The 18,925-nt window shown below is 45.6% G+C and overlaps 1 protein-coding gene and 2 long non-coding RNA genes across 4 annotated transcripts in view; 2 read left to right on the top strand and 1 right to left on the bottom strand.

Annotated features, from left to right (window-relative positions):
- Window positions 1-18,925, bottom strand: part of TBC1D22A (TBC1 domain family member 22A) — a 509,073-nt gene that overhangs the window by 366,584 nt on the left and 123,564 nt on the right.
- LOC113223881 lies at window positions 2,550-4,546 on the top strand. The gene is made up of 3 exons (XR_003308919.1): window positions 2,550-2,793; window positions 3,260-3,945; window positions 4,491-4,546. It is a non-coding gene; the product is annotated as an uncharacterized LOC113223881 (long non-coding RNA).
- Window positions 7,325-17,210, top strand: LOC113223880. Of its 2 annotated transcripts, XR_003308918.1 has the most exons (4): window positions 7,325-7,380; window positions 11,022-11,131; window positions 14,705-14,926; window positions 17,080-17,210. It is a non-coding gene; the product is annotated as an uncharacterized LOC113223880 (long non-coding RNA). The 2 variants fall into 2 exon arrangements; XR_003308917.1 differs by lacking the exon at window positions 17,080-17,210 and having other exon boundaries at window positions 14,705-15,029.

The raw sequence follows: 18,925 nt of genomic DNA, 5'->3' as shown, positions 1-18,925 counted from the left end.
GATGATGGTGAGGATGATGATGATGGTGAGGATGGTGATGATGATGATGACAATGATGATGATGGTGATAATGATGATACTTTCTGCTAAGCTCTGAGGCCCATTTGACTTGGAAAATAAAATCATGCACACTTTAGTTTTGGACCATTCATACAAGATCTCCTTTGATTGGTCTTATTTTTATTTATTTATTTATTTTTTGGAGGCGGAGTTTTGCTCTTGTTGCCCAGGCTTACGTGCAATGGCGCCATCTCAGCTCACTGCAACCTCCGCCTCCTGGGTCCAACCGTTTCTCCTACAGGCATGCACCACGACACCCAGCTGATTTTGTATTTTTAGTAGAGACAGGGTTTCTCCATGTTGGTCAGGCGGGTCTCAAACTCCCAACCTCAGGTGATCTGCTTGCCCTGGCCTCCCAGAGTACTGGGATGACAGGCGTGAACCACAGCGCCTGGCCTGGTTGGTCTTATTAAATAGGGTTTAAAAGCACACACTAGAGTCAGTTTTGGGCACCATGTAAAATGACCAGTGCTTGTCTTGTAGGGAGGATGAAACAAATTGGTTAGTCATTTATCCACTCATTTTTGTTTGACCAATGTTTAGTGTGCATATCTTCAGTGTGAGAAGCTAAGTATATAGAAATAAATGAGCAGGCAAGGTAATGGTCTACCATGCAACTGTGCATTTTGAATGAATGAAGCCCATGGTCTCTTGAAAAAAGCTGATCCTGATAACACTGTGAGGTCTACATTTTAGTCTACGTTATGGCTGTGGTGCTGTCATTCCTACTGGGTTATTTCCTGGTAACACACATGCCTATGTGCACACACGTTGATATTTCATACTAGCTTGGATCAATGATCTATGCTTGAACCAGAGTTGTAAGGACAAGCTAGACTATTCTGAAGGCAGTGTCCCCAAAGCAGAGGTAAAACTTGGCACAACAGTGGACTTCTAGGTATTTGTATGGGATTTCTGCCTTCAAACCCCAGCAGTCACTGATTTCAGATTGACAGGAGAGGAAAACATTCAACAGACTTCTCTTAAGCTCTTAGTCTTGGCCCACAAGCATGCCAGACTCCCCTGTCTTCCACGAGTTTGCTCTGATGTTGTGTCCCATTTATATCAGCCCCTTCTCTGCCCAGCTGCTTTCATGAATATGCCCCCTGTTTGCTTCTAATCCCTTGCCTTATGTTTCCTCCTTTTCTTTTTAAGCATTTCATTTAAGTAATAATATTTGTGATGGTTAATTTTATGTGTCTCCTTGTCTGGGTCACTGTGCCCAGATGTGTGGGCAAACATTATTCTGGATGTTTCTGTGAATGTGTTTTTGGATGGGGTTGATATTTAAATCAGTGACTTTGAGTCAAGACGACCGTCTCTCCGTAATGTGGGTGGGCCTCACCTAATCAGTTGAAGATATGAAAAGAACAAAATCTGACGTCCACAGAGCAAGAGGAAATTCTGCCAGGAGATAGCCTTCAAATTATTTTTTAAAATAGTTAAACTGGCTGGGCGCGGTGGCGCGCACCTGTAATTTCAGCACTTTGGGAGGCCGAGGTGGGTGGATCACGAGGTCAGGAGATCGAGACCATCCTGGCTAACACAGTGAAACCCCATCTCTACTAAAATACAAAAAAATTAGCCAGGCGTGGTGGTGGGCACTTGTAGTCGCAGCTACTTGGGAGGCTGAGGCAGGGGAATCGGTTGAACCCAGGAGGCAGGGGTTACAGTGAGCTGAGATCGCGCCACTGCACTCCAGCCTGGGCAACAGAGTAAGAGTCCGTCTCACACACACAGACACATAAAAATAGTTAAAACATGGGCATATCACATAGGAGACAAGACCAATTATGTTGATTACTTCATTCCCATTAATTTTTTAGATAAACTAACCATGGAGTTGGCCAACAAAGGGAATATCTGGGATACGGCATTTATTCACAAGAAGAAGGACTTCCTCCTTCCTTCCTTCCTACCTTCCTTCCTTCCTTCCTTCCTTCTTTCCTTCCTTCCTTCTTTCCTTCCTTCCTTCCTTCTTTCCTTCCTTCCTTCTTTCCTTCCTTCCTTCCTTCTTTCCTTCCTTCCTTTCTTTCCTTCTTTCCTTCCTTCCTTTCTCCTTCCTTCCTTGCTTTCTTCCTTTCTTCTTTCTTTCTTCCTTTCTTCCTTCCTTTCTCCTTCCTCCCTGCCTCCCTCCCTCCCTTCCTTCTTCCTTCTGTCATTCTTCCTTCCCTCCCTGCTTCCCTGTCTCCTTCCTTCCTCCCTCTCCCTGTCTCTCTCTGTCTCCCTTTCTTCCTGTCTTCCTTTCTTTCCTTTTTCTTTCTTCTCTCTTTCTTTTGTTTGTAGATCTTGGTTCTTGTTATGATTGGCACAACCACGTAGGAACCATCTGAATGGAGATAGCTTTTGTGGGGCATCATGAGGAAATTGTATATTCTATGACACAAGCTCTCGACTCCCTGCGTTTCAGTGCAAGCCGTGGCTAATTACTGGCTGGGACATATCCTTGGACTAATGTATGCACGCCTCTCTTCCTTGTTTCAGAGAACCACAACAGCGTGGCTGCAGAAGCCCTGTCATTGGAGCTGTCGTCGTTGTCTCCCCACAGCGAGAGAGCTTTTGCAAGTTTAATCTCATCACGGAGAAAGCTTTCAAAGACTTCAAAGGAAGTATTTGGTGCTCAGCTTTTCCTTCCACCCAGTGAAGAATGTGCCTGCAGTGCTTGTAACAAAACAGTCTGGCCGGTGCCATTCAGATCCTAACTTCGTATAAAAGCCGTGCCTCGGAGGAAACGTAACTAAGTTTTAAATATTCCCCTCTTTTGTTTTTTTTTTGGTTTTTGGTTTCTGGTTTTGTCATTTATTGTGCCGTAAAAGTCTACAACTGTTTAGTGATTTTGTTGTTTGGTAATTATCATATTATTCCATAAGCTTTTTCATCATCAGTGAGCTATAAAGATGAAACTGTATCCAATAGAAACTCAGCTTCCTAAAGAAAAAAATCTGATCTATTAGGTTTGTCTCCTAAAGACTGTCCTTTCTTTTATTTTACTTGTTACTGCGTACTGGGCAATTTCCTTTGGAGAAGGGCCAGCCTTGCTCAGATTGGATTTTAGAAATTGTACCATTTGATACTCCTTCTCCTCTTCCTCCTTCTCCTTTTCCTTCTTCTCCCCCTCCTTCTCTCCACCTCTGTCCTTTCCCTGCTCAGCCACACACACATACACCATAGCTTCTGGCTGTCTTCCCTTTCCTTCCAGTTCCAGTAACCGTCCACTGATTCAAGAGAGACGCTCAACAAGAACAATTTGGTTGAGCATCTCGGCCAGATGCTGAATTCTTAGTGGCTGATTCCCCTGGGATTTAGGTCCTTCCCCTGCCTTCTGCATCTGTCCTTCCCTGAGAGAACACCATCCCTGCTCAGTGACCAAGGTCTACCCGGCACGGAGCCCTCAGATAATGTCTGCTAAACGTCTCCTTGAAGAGTGTGATGTTGGAGGTGAACCCAGCATCTGGGAGGCTGAGGCGTGTGACTCATTAAAATGGAGCCACGTGGCGGTGGCCCGTGAACCAGGACTGAAATAGCTCCTTGCTCTGCTGACTCTCTTTATCCTTCCCCTGGTGTGTTCCGGCTGGCAGCCCTCACCATATGCCAGCCAGCAGGTCAGTTACACGGATGTCCAAAAACCTGGGTTTTGAGCAATGTACATGCTATGTGTGCATATCTATACGCGCAGGTGACAAAGGCAACCAGCCACAGGCGGTCCTCATTGCTGGTTCTCCCGGTGACCCAGGTACACGTCCCTGAGTTTCATCCCTTCCTGTTGAGAATTTAGTCAGGAGGTGACATTCACCAGACTGAACACAGCGACTGTGGCTTTTTGAAAGGGCAGCTCCAAGTCCAGACGGAACCACAGAACAGGACCAAAAAACGTGATTAAAGAAGGTACCCGTTAGAGTTGGCATAGCATATATATATGTAATATAAAATACAAAATATATTATACCTATTTTATATTCATAATATAAAATATAAAAATACGTATTTGCTGTGTGTATATTATATATAAATATTACAAATATATATAAAATATATGTTTAACACATTATGTTATGCATATATTAACTATAAAATATGTATATTATGTACATATTATATACTTATATTACATATGTATTGTATACTTACGTATTATATACATATATTATATTACATATATTTATATTATATATTACATATGTATTATATATTAAATATATATTTATATAATAAAATATATATAATATATATTTATATTAAATATGATACATGTATTAAATATATTTATATTATATTACATATATAATGCTTATATAATATAGATATATTTTATTATAAAAATATATATTTTATATATACACAGACACATAAGAAATATATATATTTCTACAGGTATACATATAGAAAATTACAACTTCTTTTTTAGAGATTAACTTTTTTTTTTTTTTGAGATGGAGTCTCGCTCTGTCACCCAGGCTGGAGTGCAGTGGCACGATCTCAGCTCACTGCAAGCTCCGCTTCCTGGGATCACGCCATTCTGCTGCCTCAGCCTTCCGAGTAGCTGGGACTACAGATGCCCGCCACCACGCCTGGCTAGTATTTTTTTTTTATTTTTTTAGTAGAGATGGGATTTCACCATGTTAGCCAGGATGGTCTTGATCTCCTGACCTTGTGATCCGCCTGCCTTGGCCTCCCAAAGTGCTGTGATTACAGGTGTGAGCCACCGCACCCGACTGAGATTGTTTAACTTTTTAAAATGATGATATTATAGACGTTTTGTATTTTATGTTAAAATTTATTGAGATGGCGTCTCGCTTTGTCTCCTAGGCTGGAGTGCAGTGGTGTGATCTTGGCTTATTGCAGTCTCTCTCTCCTGGGTTCAAGCGATTCTCCTGCCTCAGCCTCCCAGGTAGCTGAGATTATAGGCATGCACTACCACGCCCAGCTAATTTTTTTGTAATTTTAGTAGAGACGGGATTTCACTATGTTGGCCAGGCTGGTCTTGAACTCCTGGCCTCAGGTGATCCACTCGTCTTGGCCTCCCAAAGTGCTGGGATTAAAGGTGTGAGCCACTGCGCCTGGCCAGAAATCTTCCTTTCTTTCTTTCTTTCTTTTTGAGACGGAGTTTTGCTCTTGTTATCCAGGCTGGAGTGCGACGGTGCAATCTTGGCTGACTGCAGCCTCTGCTTCCTGGGTTCAAGTGGTTCTCCTTCCTCAGACTCCCAGGTAGCTGGGATTACTGGCACGTGCCACTATGCCCAGCTAATTTTTGTATATCTAGTAGAGACAGGGTTTCACCATGTTAGCCAGGCTGGTCTCAAACTCCTGACCTCAGGTGATCCACCCACTTCAGCCTCCGTAAGTGCTGGGATTGCAGGCGTGAGCCACCATGTCCCGCCTTTGCGTTTGTAACTCTGTCTTGCTTTCTGCATTCCAGAACCCCCAAGTAACACAGACCCTCTTCATAGGCTTATTTTGCTACTTATGCATCTTACTTAGTGACAAGTCCTTTCAATTCTATTTCCTAATTTTTGTTGGGTCAGATGCAATCTTCATATGACTTGTAACTATGCTTCCTAAATGTTGGCCACAAGTCCTTTACGAGATACATTGTCTTTCCACCAGTTTCTCACATTCTGTGGCTTGTCTTTTCACTTTCTTCAGAGTATTTCTTTTTTGTGTGTGACTTTTCCTCCCTGACTGGAAAACATCAGGCCTATGTAGGCACCTTATAAGCTGTAAAATTGCTTTATCTGAATTTTGCAATTTAGACTTTGATTTTGACCATGAAGAAAAGACTTGTTGGCTGGGTGCGGTGGCTCACGCCTGTCATCCCAACACTTTGGGAGGCCAAGGTGGGTGGATCACAAAGTCAGGAGTTCAAGACCAGCCTGGCCAATACAGTGAAACCCCGTCTCTACTAAAAATACAAAAAAAAAAAAAAAAAAAATTAGCCAGGCATGGTGATGGGTGACTGTAGTGCCAGATACTCGGGAGGCTGAGGCAGGAGAATCGTTTGAATCCAGGAGGTGGAGGTTGCAGTGAGCCGAGATCACACCACTGCACTCCAGCCTGGGCGACAGAGCGAGACTCCATCTCAAAAAAAAAAGAAAAGAAAAGAAAAAAAAGGAATCATCATAGTCCCTTGGCCTCCTGTAGAAGATACCATCGTTAAATGCAATTCATCATTTTTTTTTTTTTGAGATTATAGAAGCCACAGCACGCAATGGTTTTGTGATTTACATGGAAGTCCATGATTTATTTTGAGTTAATTTGTATCAAAGCTAGCAGGTTGAGGTTGCGATTCATTTTTTGATGTTGCTGTGTCTCCTTGCTCCAGAAATTTCAGTGAAATGGATATTCCTCCTCCATTCAATTACTTTTGCTCCATGGTCAAAAATTAGACATAATTCCAGGTATCTGTTTCTGCGTTCTCTGTGCTGTTCCATTTATTTATGTGTCTTATCTTTGTTCCATGCCATACTCTCCCCATTTTATCACAGCAATATAATAAGCCCAAAACGTGTGTGATCTCTGTCACTTAATTCTTTCTCAAAATGGTTTCAACTCGCTTTTCCATTGCTTTATACATGTTGCAATAATCTTTTCTATGTATATTTTTTAAAAATTTCTAGGTATATTTTTAAAATGCTTGGATTTTTATATGAATTTTGTTTGTTTCTTGAGATGGATTCTCGCTCTGTCGCCCAGGCTGGAGTTTAGTGGCGCAATCTTAGCTCACTGCAACCTCCACCTCCTCAGTTCAAGCAATTATTTCTGCCTCAGCCTCCCAAGTAGCTGGAATTACAGGCGCCTGCCACCACACCCAGGTAATTTTTGTATTTTTATTAGAGACGTGGTTTCGTCGTGTTGGCCAGGCTGGTCTCAATCAAACTCCTGACCTCAGGTGATCTGCCTGCCTCAGCCTCCCAAAGTGCTGGGATTGCAGGCGTGAGCCACTGCATCCAGCCTGAATTTTGTTAACTTTGTAAATCAGTTTATTGAGAACGGACATCTTTACTGTAGTGAATGTGCTCCATGAACGTAGTATGCCTTTCCTTTATTTGGGTCTTCTTTCATGTTTTTCATGAGAATTTTTATAATTTTTATCATACAGAACTACATATGCTTGGTGAGATTTATATATAAGTATCTCATTCTCTTTGGAGCAATTTAAAATAGTTTGTTTTTTCTTTGAGACAGAGTCTCGCTCTGCAGCCCAGGCTGGAATACAATGACACGATCTCGGCTCTCTGCAACCTCCGCCTCCCGGGTTCAAGTGATTCTCCTGCCTTAGCCTCCCGAGTAGCTGGGACTACAAGCACCTGCCACCTCGCCCAGGTAATTTTTTTGTATTTTCTGTAGAGACTGGATTTCACCATGTTGGCCAGGCTGATCTCAAACTGCTGAACTCAGATGATCCACTCACCTCGGCCTCCCAAAGTGCTGGGATGACAGGCGTGAGCCACCACACCTGGCCTAAAATACTATTATATTTTGTATTTTGGTTTCCCCTTGTTCATTATCACTGTATAGAAATACAATAGATTTTTATACATGTATCTTGTATCCTGTGAACTTATTGAGCTCATTTATTAGTTCTAGAAAGTTTTTTTCCAGATTATTTGAGATTTCTATCAAGACAATTAGATCATCTTCAAAGAGAGACAATTTTTTTTTCTTTTTTTCCATGAGGGTTTGTTTTTACTCTTTGACTATTGTTTGTATATTTTGAATTCTTCCTAATGATTTTTTTAAAGCCAAATGATGTTTGGATCCTTCCTGTACTTCCCTAGACCCCATCCTGGAAAATCCCTCAAGATATACTGAGGTCAGAGGTCTCCAAGGAACAGGTGCTTTAAACCCTGCTCCGTGACCACGTGACTTACCCAACCCTTGCAAATGCTTCCAGAATATGTCTTTCTTTAGTCTTTTGCTGATACGTTTAATCAATTCACCAGTTTAAAATGTTTTATTCATACTGTAAATAAACCAGCGTTTCCCCGTGACTTTTCCCCTTTATAGTCAAAGCTGTACACACTGAGCCCACTGCCTTTTAATGCTTTCTGCTTTGCCAAAACCACCCTTACTTTTCTGCCTATTGAAACATCATCGTCAGGGCCGGGCGCAGTGGCTCACACCTGTCATCCCAGCACTTTGGGAGGCTGAGGCAGGCAGATCACGAGGTTGGGAGTTCGAGACCAGCCTGGCCAACATGGTGAAATCCCGTCTCTACTAAAAATACAAAAATTAGCTGAGTGTATGGCAGGCGCCTCTAGTCCCAGCTACTCAGGAGGTTGAGGCAGGAGAAGCGGAGGTTGCAGTGAACCGAGATGGTGCCATTGCACTCCAGCCTGGGCAACAGTGCGAGACTACGTCTCAAAACAAGAACGAAAAAACGTCATTGTCAATATTCATTTTCGGTTTGAGCCTCCGTTTCTTTCTCCTTTAAATGAAATTGCTTAAGAGCAGATGTTCTTCAGCACTGTATTCCTCCTTCCCAGTTCTCTTTGTTTCTCCTGCTGGATTAAAAATCTTAAATAATACCCATCTTGTTGGCACCAGACTCGCGTTGCCGAAATCCCATTTAGCTAAGCTGGCGTTGTGATCTCCCGGGTCTTCTAATGACATGCTTAAGCATGCCCCCCTCGGTGTGTGCAGGGGAAGCTGTGTCACTCATGTTGATCTGTCAGAAATGAACACAACAGCTCCCCTGCCAGTAGGATGCCCCGGGCTGGGCTCTGCCTGTCCGCTCCCTGATGGAAGGTGGCTATGCAATTTCTCATGCTGCCTTCTTGGAATAGTACCGAGAGTACGTCCACAAAATAATGCTGTGGCAGGCTGAATTACAGCCCCCAGTCACATACGGTCCTTATCCTTAAAACCCATGGATAGCCTGTAATGAGGCTGAGGTGGGCAGATCACCTGAGGTCAGGAGTTCAAGACCAGCCTGGCCCACATGGCGACACCCCGTCTCTACTAAAAATATAGAAATTGGCCGGGCGCGGTGGCTCATGTCTGTAATCCCAGCACTTTGGGAAGCCAAGGCAGGTGGATCACAAAGTCAGGAGATCGAGACCATCCTGGCTAACACAGTGAAACCATGTCTCTACGAAAAAGAAAAAAAAAAAAAAAATTAGCCGGGCATGGTGGCGGGCACCTGTAGTCCCAGCTACTCGGGAGGCTGAGGTAGGGAGAATGGCCTGAACTCAGGAGGCAGAGTTTGCAGTGATCCAAGATTGTGCCACTGCACTCCAGCCTGGGCGACAGAGCAAGATTCTGTCTCAAAAAAAAAAGAAAAAAGAAAATTATCTGGCTGTGGTGGTGCGAGCCTATAATCCTGGCTACTCAGGGTGCCAAGGCAGGAGAATCACTTGAACCCAGAAAGTGGAGGTTGCGGTGAGCCGAAATCACGCCACTGCACTCCAGCCTGGGCGACAGAGCAAGACTTCATCTCAAAAACAAACATAAACAAACAACAACACTAAAACAGGAATAGGGTTACATTATGTGGTAACGGACTTTAAAGATGCAGTTCAGTTAATGATCTTGAGATGGGAGGATGATATTGGGTGATTGACGTGGATCCTCAATGTCATCATCAGCATCTCTCTAAGGAGGAGGCAGAGAGAGACTGGACTAGCAAGAGAGTACACGATGTCAGGACGAAAACGAGGTCCGATGTGGCTGGCTTTGAAGACGGAGGAACGGGCGACAGGCCAAGAAATGAAAGGAATACAGCTCTGAAAGCTGCAAAAACGCAAAGGATCAGCTTCTCCCTAGAGCCTCCGGAAGACACACTGCCCTGCTGACACCGTGATTTTAGCCCAGGGAGGCTGACTGTTGCAGTTCTGACCTCCAGAACTGTAGGATCATGTACTGATGTTGTTTCAGCCCAATAGATAACTTCCTACAGCAGATATAGCGCTTCCTATAGCCAGCCTTACTTGGACTTCAGTGGGAGCCTTTTTGGACAATGTGATAAGTGGAGTTCTCTCCTTGCCATCAAAGTGCCAGCTTTCAGCCTGCTGTTGGGGAAGAGATGATGGTTGCCCACGGGGTCTGCCTTCCATCACAGGCTTGTGTGCAAAGAGGTGTTTTTTTTTGTTTGTTTTTGAGACGGAGTCTCACTCTGTGGCCCAGGCTGGAGTGCGGTGCCGGATCTCCGCTCACTGCAAGCTCCGCCTCCCGGGTTCCCGCCATTCTTCTGCCTCAGCCTCCCGAGTAGCTGGGACTACAGGCGCCGCCACCTCGCCCGGCTAGTTTTTTGTATTTTTTTTTTAGTAGAGACGGGGTTTCACCGTGTTAGCCAGGATGGTCTCGATCTCCTGACCTCGTGATCCACCCGTCTCGGCCTCCCAAAGTGCTGGGATGACAGGCTTGAGCCACCGCGCCCAGCCACAAAGAGGTTTTGTTTCTTTGATGTTGTTGTTGTTTGAGACAGAATCTCGCTCTGTCACCCAGGCTGGAGTGCAGTGGTGCAATCTTGGCTCACTGCAACCTCCGCCTTCCAGATTCAAGGGATTCTCTTGCCTCAGCCTCCTGAGTAGCTGAGACTACAGGCGCCCATCACCACACCTGGCCAATTTTTGCATTTTTAGTAGAGATGGGGTTTTACCATATTGGCCAGGCTGGTCTCAAACTCCTGACCTCAGATGATCCACCCACCTCAGCCTTCCAAAGTGCTGGGATGACAGGTGTGAGCCACCGCACCTGGCCTATATGCAAGGAGTTTCTAAGAAAGAGTGTGTTCAAGGAAGAGCATCAGGTAGCGTTGTTTGAGAACTCACAACCTGCAGAGGCAGCAGTAAACATGTCTGATGCACTTTCCTGAGAGTGTTCAATTGGGTTAGTGTAAGAATCCCACCATTTCTGGCTCCCATATCTTCCAACGTAGACATATCACCTCTGACTTTGCAGAAGAAACCATCTGCGGTAGAAATGATAGCAATGTCCATATTATCATTCCCTTTTATCATTAGAACAGCTGATGCTTCTTGAACTATACATACCGGATTGAATCCTCGCAAAGGGAAAGTCGGAGATCAGAGATCAGCCTCGTCTGCAAGGTCAGGCAGGAGTCATATACCAGGTAAGCCCTGACTCCAGCTTGCGTGGATCTCACCACAAAGCACAGGCTAATGTTAACCCCCAGGCCATTTTCAGGTGCATCCAGTCTCTGGGACACATCGCCTGTCATTTCCATCAAGACTGAGCTTCCAGGAGGGGAGGTTTTATCCTGACAGGACAGACCTGGGTGTTCAGGCTAATCTCCAACCATTACCTCCACTCAGGTGTGTGTGGTAAATCCCCAGTTACTAGGAGCCCCATGTCACTGTGACCTAAGTCACTTGCTCCATACATACCCTCTGGCTGCGTCTGTTTTGTGTTGCTGTGAAGGAATCCCTGAGGCTGGATCATTTATAAAGAAAAGAGGTTTATTTGGCTCATGATTCTGGTGGCTGGAAAGTTCAAGACTGGACATTTGCATCTGGTAAGCGCCTCGGGCTGCTTCCACTGAGACAGAGAGTGTATTCGTCTGTTTTCACACTGCTGATAAAGCCATACCTGAGACTGAGGTTGTTTGGGACTTACAGGTGCACATGTCCAGGGAAGCCTCACAATCATGGTGGAAGGCAAGGAGGAGCAAGTCACGTTTTACGTGGATGGCAGCAGATCTCTTGAGACCCATCCATTATCATGAGAACAACATGAGAAAGACCCGCCCCCATAATTCAGGCATCTCCCATTGGATCCCTGCCACAACCCATGGGAATTATGGGAGCTAGAAGATGAGATTTGGGGGGGGACACAGAGAGGAAGGGGAGCTGTGCGTGCAGAGACCACATGTAGAGACAGGACGCGAGAGAGAGAGCGAGCGAGCGTGGGGAGCTTCCAGACTCTTTGGAACAGCCAGCTTTCATGGGAACTCAGAAGAGAGACACTCTCAAGGGTGAACACTAATCTGTGTGTGAGGAATCCACTCCTGTGCTCCAAACACCTCTCATTAGTCCCCAGTTTCAGCACGAGGTATGGAGGGGTACAAACATCCCAACCGTAGCGTGTCTGAAACCATGCAATGAAACCATCGTTGGCATAGCAACGATCAGAAAAGCAGATCTGAAGTGGAAACGATGCATTCTCTGCCTCTCACCAGCATCATGATTTTCAGACTGTGGAAATTTTGCTTTTGCCTGTTGCGGGTTTGTTCTGTCTTTTCGATAAACGTATCTCTAGCAACAACAAGTGGCTTCTGCCGTGTGAATGCCTTAAAGAGAAGTGAGGTAAACACAGTGTAGTGGAAATATCGGGATGCAGCAGGAGCGCCGCAGAAAATGAGATCCTGTCCTCCAGAATCTCCTTTCGTCATCGGTGGTGCTGCGATTCATCTTTCCTTGCTTTGCAGTAGAGACGTAAACAAATTTCAAACCCAACGGGCATCCCTGGTTACTCCCTCCCCTCTGTCCAGTTAGTGACGGTGTGAGCCATCCTCCTTTTTATCCGGTCCTAGCAGTCTAGCATGAGACAGCATGCCTGAGTCTGGAGAAATCCCACTGGAAGACTCCTGCATGGTGAAGAACCTCCTGGTTCCTCCCAAGAAAGAAAAATGGCAGCCTTCTAAGGTACTGGCCTATGATGTAGCTCCCATTAGTCAGATGCGTGTGCCCCAGACTTGGAATCAGGCACAAGAACATGGCTATAGTCTGGATGATGGTGCCTCTGCCAAATTCACGTTTCGGAACTTAACCTCCCAGATAATGGGTATTAGGAAGCGTGGGCCATCAGGACGTAGGATGACTGCCCTCATGCATGAGCTTGAGAGATTCTGCTGGCTCCTTCTGCCCCTCTGCCATGTGAGAACACCAAGAAAGCACCATCTCTCAAGCAGAGACAGAGCAAGCCCTCAGCAGACACTATGCAGCCCTCAGCAGATGTAGGCTGAGAACTGGGAGAAGGGTCTTTCTCTATTGCTTGAGCTTATGGATGGCAGGGAGGCATCGGGGTCTCAGGTGAGACTCCTTGTGTTTGAATCTTCCATGTATCTTAAAAAGTCATGAAAGGAACAAGACTCCGTTCACACACTCTTTCAAGTTTCTTCTTCTTTCTTCCTTCTTCCTTCTTCTTCCTCTTCCTTTCTCCTTCTCCTCCTCCCTCCTCCTCCTCCCCCCCCTCCTCCTTCCTTTCTTCTTCCTTCTTCCTTCTTCTTTCTTCTTTTTTTTTCTTTGAGATGGAGTCTTGCTCTGTTGCCCATGCTGGAGTGCAGTGACATGATCTTGGCTCACTGCAAGCTCTGCCTCCCAGGTTCAAGTGAAAAGTGATGCTCTTTCCTCAGCTTCCCAAGTAGCTGGGACTACAGGCGCCTGCCACCACGCCTAGCTCATTTTTGTATTTTTATTAGAGATGGGGTTTCACCATGTTAGCCAGGATGGTCTGGATCTCTTGACCTCGTGATCCACCCACCGCGGCCTCCCAAAGTACTGGGATGACAGGCGTGAGCCACCATGCCTGGCCCCTGGTTCCCTCTTCTAGGAAATGCAGGAATGATAATATAGGTTGACTGTTCCTCATCTGGAAGTCCAAAACCTGAAATGCTCCAAAATCTGAAACTATTTGAGCACCAGCGCGGTGCCACAAGTGGAAAATTACAGTGATACTAAGGTGGTATGTGTCGGGAGGACTCTTTGTTCGTTGACGAAGGACAAGGAACTCTTGACCTTATGTGCAAAGTCACAGTCAAAATGCAGTCAAAACTTTGTTATAGGCACAAAATTGTTAAAATGTATAAAATTACCTTCTGGTCATGTGTATAAGATGCTTAGGAGGCCGGGGTGGTGGCTCATGCTTATAATTCTGGCACTTTGGGAGGCCGAGGCGGGTGAATCATTTGAGGTCAGGGGTTCGAGACCAGCCTGACCAACATGGTGAAACCCTGTCTCCACTAAAAATTCAAAAAAATGAGCCGGGTGTGGCGGCATGCACCTGTCATCCCAGCTACTGGGAGGCTGAGGTAGGAGAATCCCTTAAACCTAGGAGGCGGAGGTTGCAGTGAGCTGAGATCGTGCCACTGCACTCCAGCCTGGTGCCAGAGCAAGACTCTATCTCAAAAAAAAAAAAAAAAAAAAAGAAAGAAAGAAAAAGATGCATGTGAAACATAAACGAATTTTGCATTTAGACAAGAGCCCGATCCCAAGATATCTCATTGAATATACAAATATAACAAAATCTGAAAAAACAAAATGTTTGAAACTCTTCCAGTCCATGGCATTTCAGATAAAAGATCCTCAACCTGTATGAACTTTCTGGTTTCCTGGGAAAATCAAATGAATGGTTTTAAATCAAGAATTGGACACAGGGCTTGGTTCTTAGTAAGTGCTCAGAATGTTCTTGTCGTTATTATAGTCGTCAACAATCCTAACGATTATTCAATATTTCTACCTGCTTGTCAAGAGCAGGAACAAATTCAATCTTTTCCATGTACGCACTCCTCTTCATTTGCTGGTTTCTCTATAAAATACCCATGCGCTTTGTTTCCCCCAATAGGTTTTTGGGCCCATCTGTGCTTTGTTTTGCGGAAGGGAATTAGAAGAAAAAGGTTTAGACTGGCATCACCAAAAGTCTTTTCTCTCTTTAAAAGTTATTCTTATTTTCCACCCGTCTTTGACAGCATCTTTATCTTCACCGAAAAGAATCCATGTGGACAATGTCTTCCCTTCCACACCGTTCACCGGAGACGTGAAAATCTGCAGCTGACATTCCTGGCTGTACTCAAGTTTCTGAGGAAAGGGCTCAACAGAGAAGTAATTCCTTCCAGGGACTTCGAGCTATGACCTTGGGAACTGAAATCTGGACACAAAGGGAACGGGTGTTTGCCTTCACCTCATGAAAGGTGAATGATGTTCTGCGGTCGCAGTGGCTTATGTATTTCCTTCCTTCCTTCCTTTCTCCCTCCCTCCCTCCCTCCCTTCCTTCCCTCCTTCCCTTCTTCCCTCCTTTCTTCCTTCCTTCCTTCTCTCTTTCTCTTCTTTCTTCTTTCTTTTCTCCTTTCTTTCTTTTTGAGACAGTTTCCTTCCTTCCTTCCTTCTTCCTTCCCTCCTTTCTTCCTTCCTTCTCTTTCTCTCTCTTCTTTCTTTCTTCTTTCTCTCTTTTCTCCTTTCTTTTTGAGACAGTTTCCTTCCTTCCTTCCTCTTTCTTTTCTTTCTCTCTCTCTCTTTCTTTCTTTTTAAGACAGAGTTGGGACGGAGTCTTGCTCTGTCGCCCAGGCTGGAGTGCAGTGGCCGGATCTCAGCTCACTGCAACCTCCGCCTCCCGGGTTCACACCATTCTCCTGCCTCAGCCTCCCAAGTAGCTGGGACTACAGGTGCCCGCCACCTCGCCCGGCTAGTTTTTGAATTTTTAGTAGAGACGGGGTTTCACAGTGTTAGCCAGGATGGTCTCGATCTCCTGACCTTGTGATCCGCCCACCTCAGCCTCCCAAAGTGCTGGGATGACAGGCGTGAGCCACTGCGCCTGGCCGTCACTGGCCATTTTTAATTTTTTGTCTTCTTTTTTCAGATGGAGTCTCACTCTGTCACCCAGGCTGGAGTGCAGTGCTGCAATCTCTGCTCACTGTAACCTCCACCTCCTGGGTTCAAGCGATTCTCTTGCCTCAGCCTCCCAGGTGTCTGGGACTACAGGTGCATGCCACCACGCCCAGCTAATTTTTGTATTTTTAGTAGAGACAGGGTTTCACCATATTGGCCAAGCTGGTCTCGAACTCCTGATCTCAGGTCATCCACCCACCTCGGACTCCCAAAGCGTTGGGATTACAGGTGTGAGCCACCGCGCCTGGCCCATTTTAAATGATTGTCGTATTCTATTTTTAAACTCACATCTGTTAAACGTATTTAGTTCTTATTTTTAGTCACCACCAACACTAGGACGTAAAACCATAATAACTTCAGCAGTTTATAAAACCCTTGAAATGTGAACGCCTGTAGGAACCAACCGTGTGAAATGGTTTAAACCACACTTATTTGAAATGAGAGAAGGAATTGCAGACTCCCTTTAGAACTGGGAACTTCTTCAGCCCAGAGGTCATCGATTCTTCATCTACTTTATCTACCGTCTTATCAGTCAATCAGCGGGAAATAAATCTGCATTTGTTGAACAACCTGCTGACCAAATTAATGAATATGCCTTGGTGCTTTACTTGCAATTCTGTGGCTTAATTAAGGATCTTTAAAAATATTAGTTTTTCGGCCGGCCGTGGTGGCTCACACCTGTCGTCCCAGCACTTTGGGAGGCCGAGGCGGGTGCATCACCTGAGGTCGGGAGTTCCAGACCAGCCTGACCAACATGGTGAAACCCCATCTCTACCAAAAATACAAAATTTTTTTGTACAGCAAGACAGAGCAAGACTCCATCTTAAAAAAAGAGGCCGGGCGCGGTGGCTCAAGCCTGTAATCCCAGCACTTCGGGAGGCCAAGACGGGCAGATCACGAGGTCAGGAGATCGAGACCATCCTGGCTAACACGGTGAAACCCCATCTCTACTAAAAAATACAAAAAACTAGCCGGGCGAGGTGGCGGGCGCCTGTAGTCCCAGCTACTCGGGAGGCTGAGGCAGGAGAATGGCGTAAACCTGGGAGGCGGAGCTTGCAGTGAGCTGAGATCCGGCCACTGCACTCCAGCCTGGGCGACAGAGCGAGACTCAGTCTCAAAAAAAAAAAAAGAAAAGAAAAGAAAAGTCCCACAGTTCAGCAGGGTTCTTGCACGAGATGATGAGGATAAGGGTAGGTGAGCACGTGGAAAGGGTGAGAACAGGTCGATTGTGTTGGAGAAAAGAATAAAGACAGAAAAGCCAGAAGACCGCCTGGGAAGTCAACCTGCCCCAGCAGATACAAAACTACAGTCAGCAGGAGCCAGCATACACCCCTGACCTGTGCAAAGCTTTTTCCATCCTTTACTTAAATAGAACGCTGCCTTTGAAAAAAAGTTTTAATAAACATGGAAATCATAAATCCTTATTTATGTAAATAATATATCCTGGTCTTATTCTTAGAACCATTGGTTTTTCACGGCTCATTAAGAAAGCTCGGGGAGGTGACTCAACGCCTGTCATCCCAGCACTTTGAGAGGCCGAGGTGGGCAGATCACGAGGTCAGGAGTTCGAGACCAGCCTGACCAACACGGTGAAACCCCGTCTCTATTAAAAATACAAAAATTAGCTGGGCGTGGTGGTGTGAGCCTGTAATTCCAGCTACTCGGGAGGCTGAGGCAGGAGAATCGCTTGAACCCGGGAGGTGGAGGTTACGGTGAGCCGAGATCGCGCCACTGCACTCCAGCCTGGGCGACAGAGCAAGACTCCGTCTCAAAATAAACAAATAAATAAATACAAATAAAGAACTTGGTCCTCAATCTGAGGTGGCAGGATAGAATCTCCAGGGGCCGCTCTGTTCTTACCCGGTAATGAAAATTTAGCCATCAGAGAGAGGTCAGAACGGCCGACTCCTCATACAGCCGGAAAGCTGAGGCTACCTTTATGCTTGTTTCCCTCCTCCTCAGCGAATATGTCCATTGCTACTTTCTCAATGTCTTGGAGATGTTTCTATCACAGTTTTGCATTTTGCGACAAGTTCCGTAGAGTCTGCCTTTCGCCAGGAGCCTGGAAACCTACCTTCCTCACACGATGTCTCAGGCCTGTTCACAGCCGCTGAGTCCACACCGTGTTTTAAACACGCAGCATTGAATAGAAGCTCAGCCATGGAAATCAATTTTTTTACTCACGGTTCTGCCCTCTAATGATAGACAAGGCGGGTTTCATATACAAGAGACGTGGATTTCTGCAAGATATAATTAATACTTTATCACTTTCTGCTCTGAAAGTTGCCTTTGTTTATTGCACTGCCAAATTGAAAGTTGGCAAGGTGAGAAGTAGTTTCCTGTGACAATACATTGGGATTTTTTTTTTTTTTTCCTGTAAGAAATTTAAGATGACAGCCAGGCGTGGTGGATCCTGCCTGTCATCCCAGCACTTTGGGAGGCCGAGGCGGGCAGATCACCTGAGGTCGGGAGTTCGAGACCAGCCTGGCCAACATGGTGAAACCCCATCTCTATCAAAACTAGTAAGACTTACCTGGGTGTGGTGGCACACTCCTGTCATCCCAGCTACTCGGAAGGCTGAGGCAGGAGAATCGTTGGAACCCGGGAGGCGGAGGTTGCAGTGAGCTGAGATCGCACCACTGCACTCCAGCCTGGGCAACACAGCAAGACTCCATCTAAAAAAAAAAAGAAAAGAAATTTCAGATGAGTGACGGCTAAAGTTTTAGGAACAAGGAGTGACACTGTGAAGGCTATGGGGGAAATCCCACTGTTTAAATGTAAGGAAGAGGTGGAGAAAAGGGAGAGGAAGCAGGGATCCCAGAAACACCGATCTGACACGCCCAAGTTCAGAAATAGTCTGAAAACATTCACTTGCTTCGTTCCAAGAAAAACCCAAATGTAACTGGATTCAGAGAAGTCGTTTTTGTCCATGATTTGATTTTTTTTTTTTTTTTTTTTTTGAGACAGTGTCTTGCTCTGTCTCCCAGGCTGGAGCGCAGTGGCGTGATCTCAGCTCACTGCAACCTCTGCCTCCTGGGTTCAAGCGATTTTCCTGCCTCAGCCTCCCCAGTAGCTGGGATTACAGGCACCTGCCACCACAGCCAGCTAATTTTTGTATTTTTTGTAGAGACGGGGTTTCACCATGTTGGCCAGGCTGGTCTCGAACTCCCGACCTCAGGTGATCCGCCTGCCTTGGCCTCCCAAAGTGCTGGGATTACAGGCGTGAGCCACCAACCTGGCTAATTTTTGTATTTTTAGTAGACATGGGGTTTCACCATGTTGGCCAGGCTAGTCTTGAACTCCTG

The sequence above is a fragment of the Piliocolobus tephrosceles genome, chromosome 19 (genome assembly GCF_002776525.5).
Source record: "Piliocolobus tephrosceles isolate RC106 chromosome 19, ASM277652v3, whole genome shotgun sequence".
NCBI lineage: Eukaryota > Metazoa > Chordata > Mammalia > Primates > Cercopithecidae > Piliocolobus > Piliocolobus tephrosceles.
The sequence above is the reverse complement of the archived record's forward strand: the minus strand, read 5'-3'. Positions and strand labels throughout refer to the sequence as shown.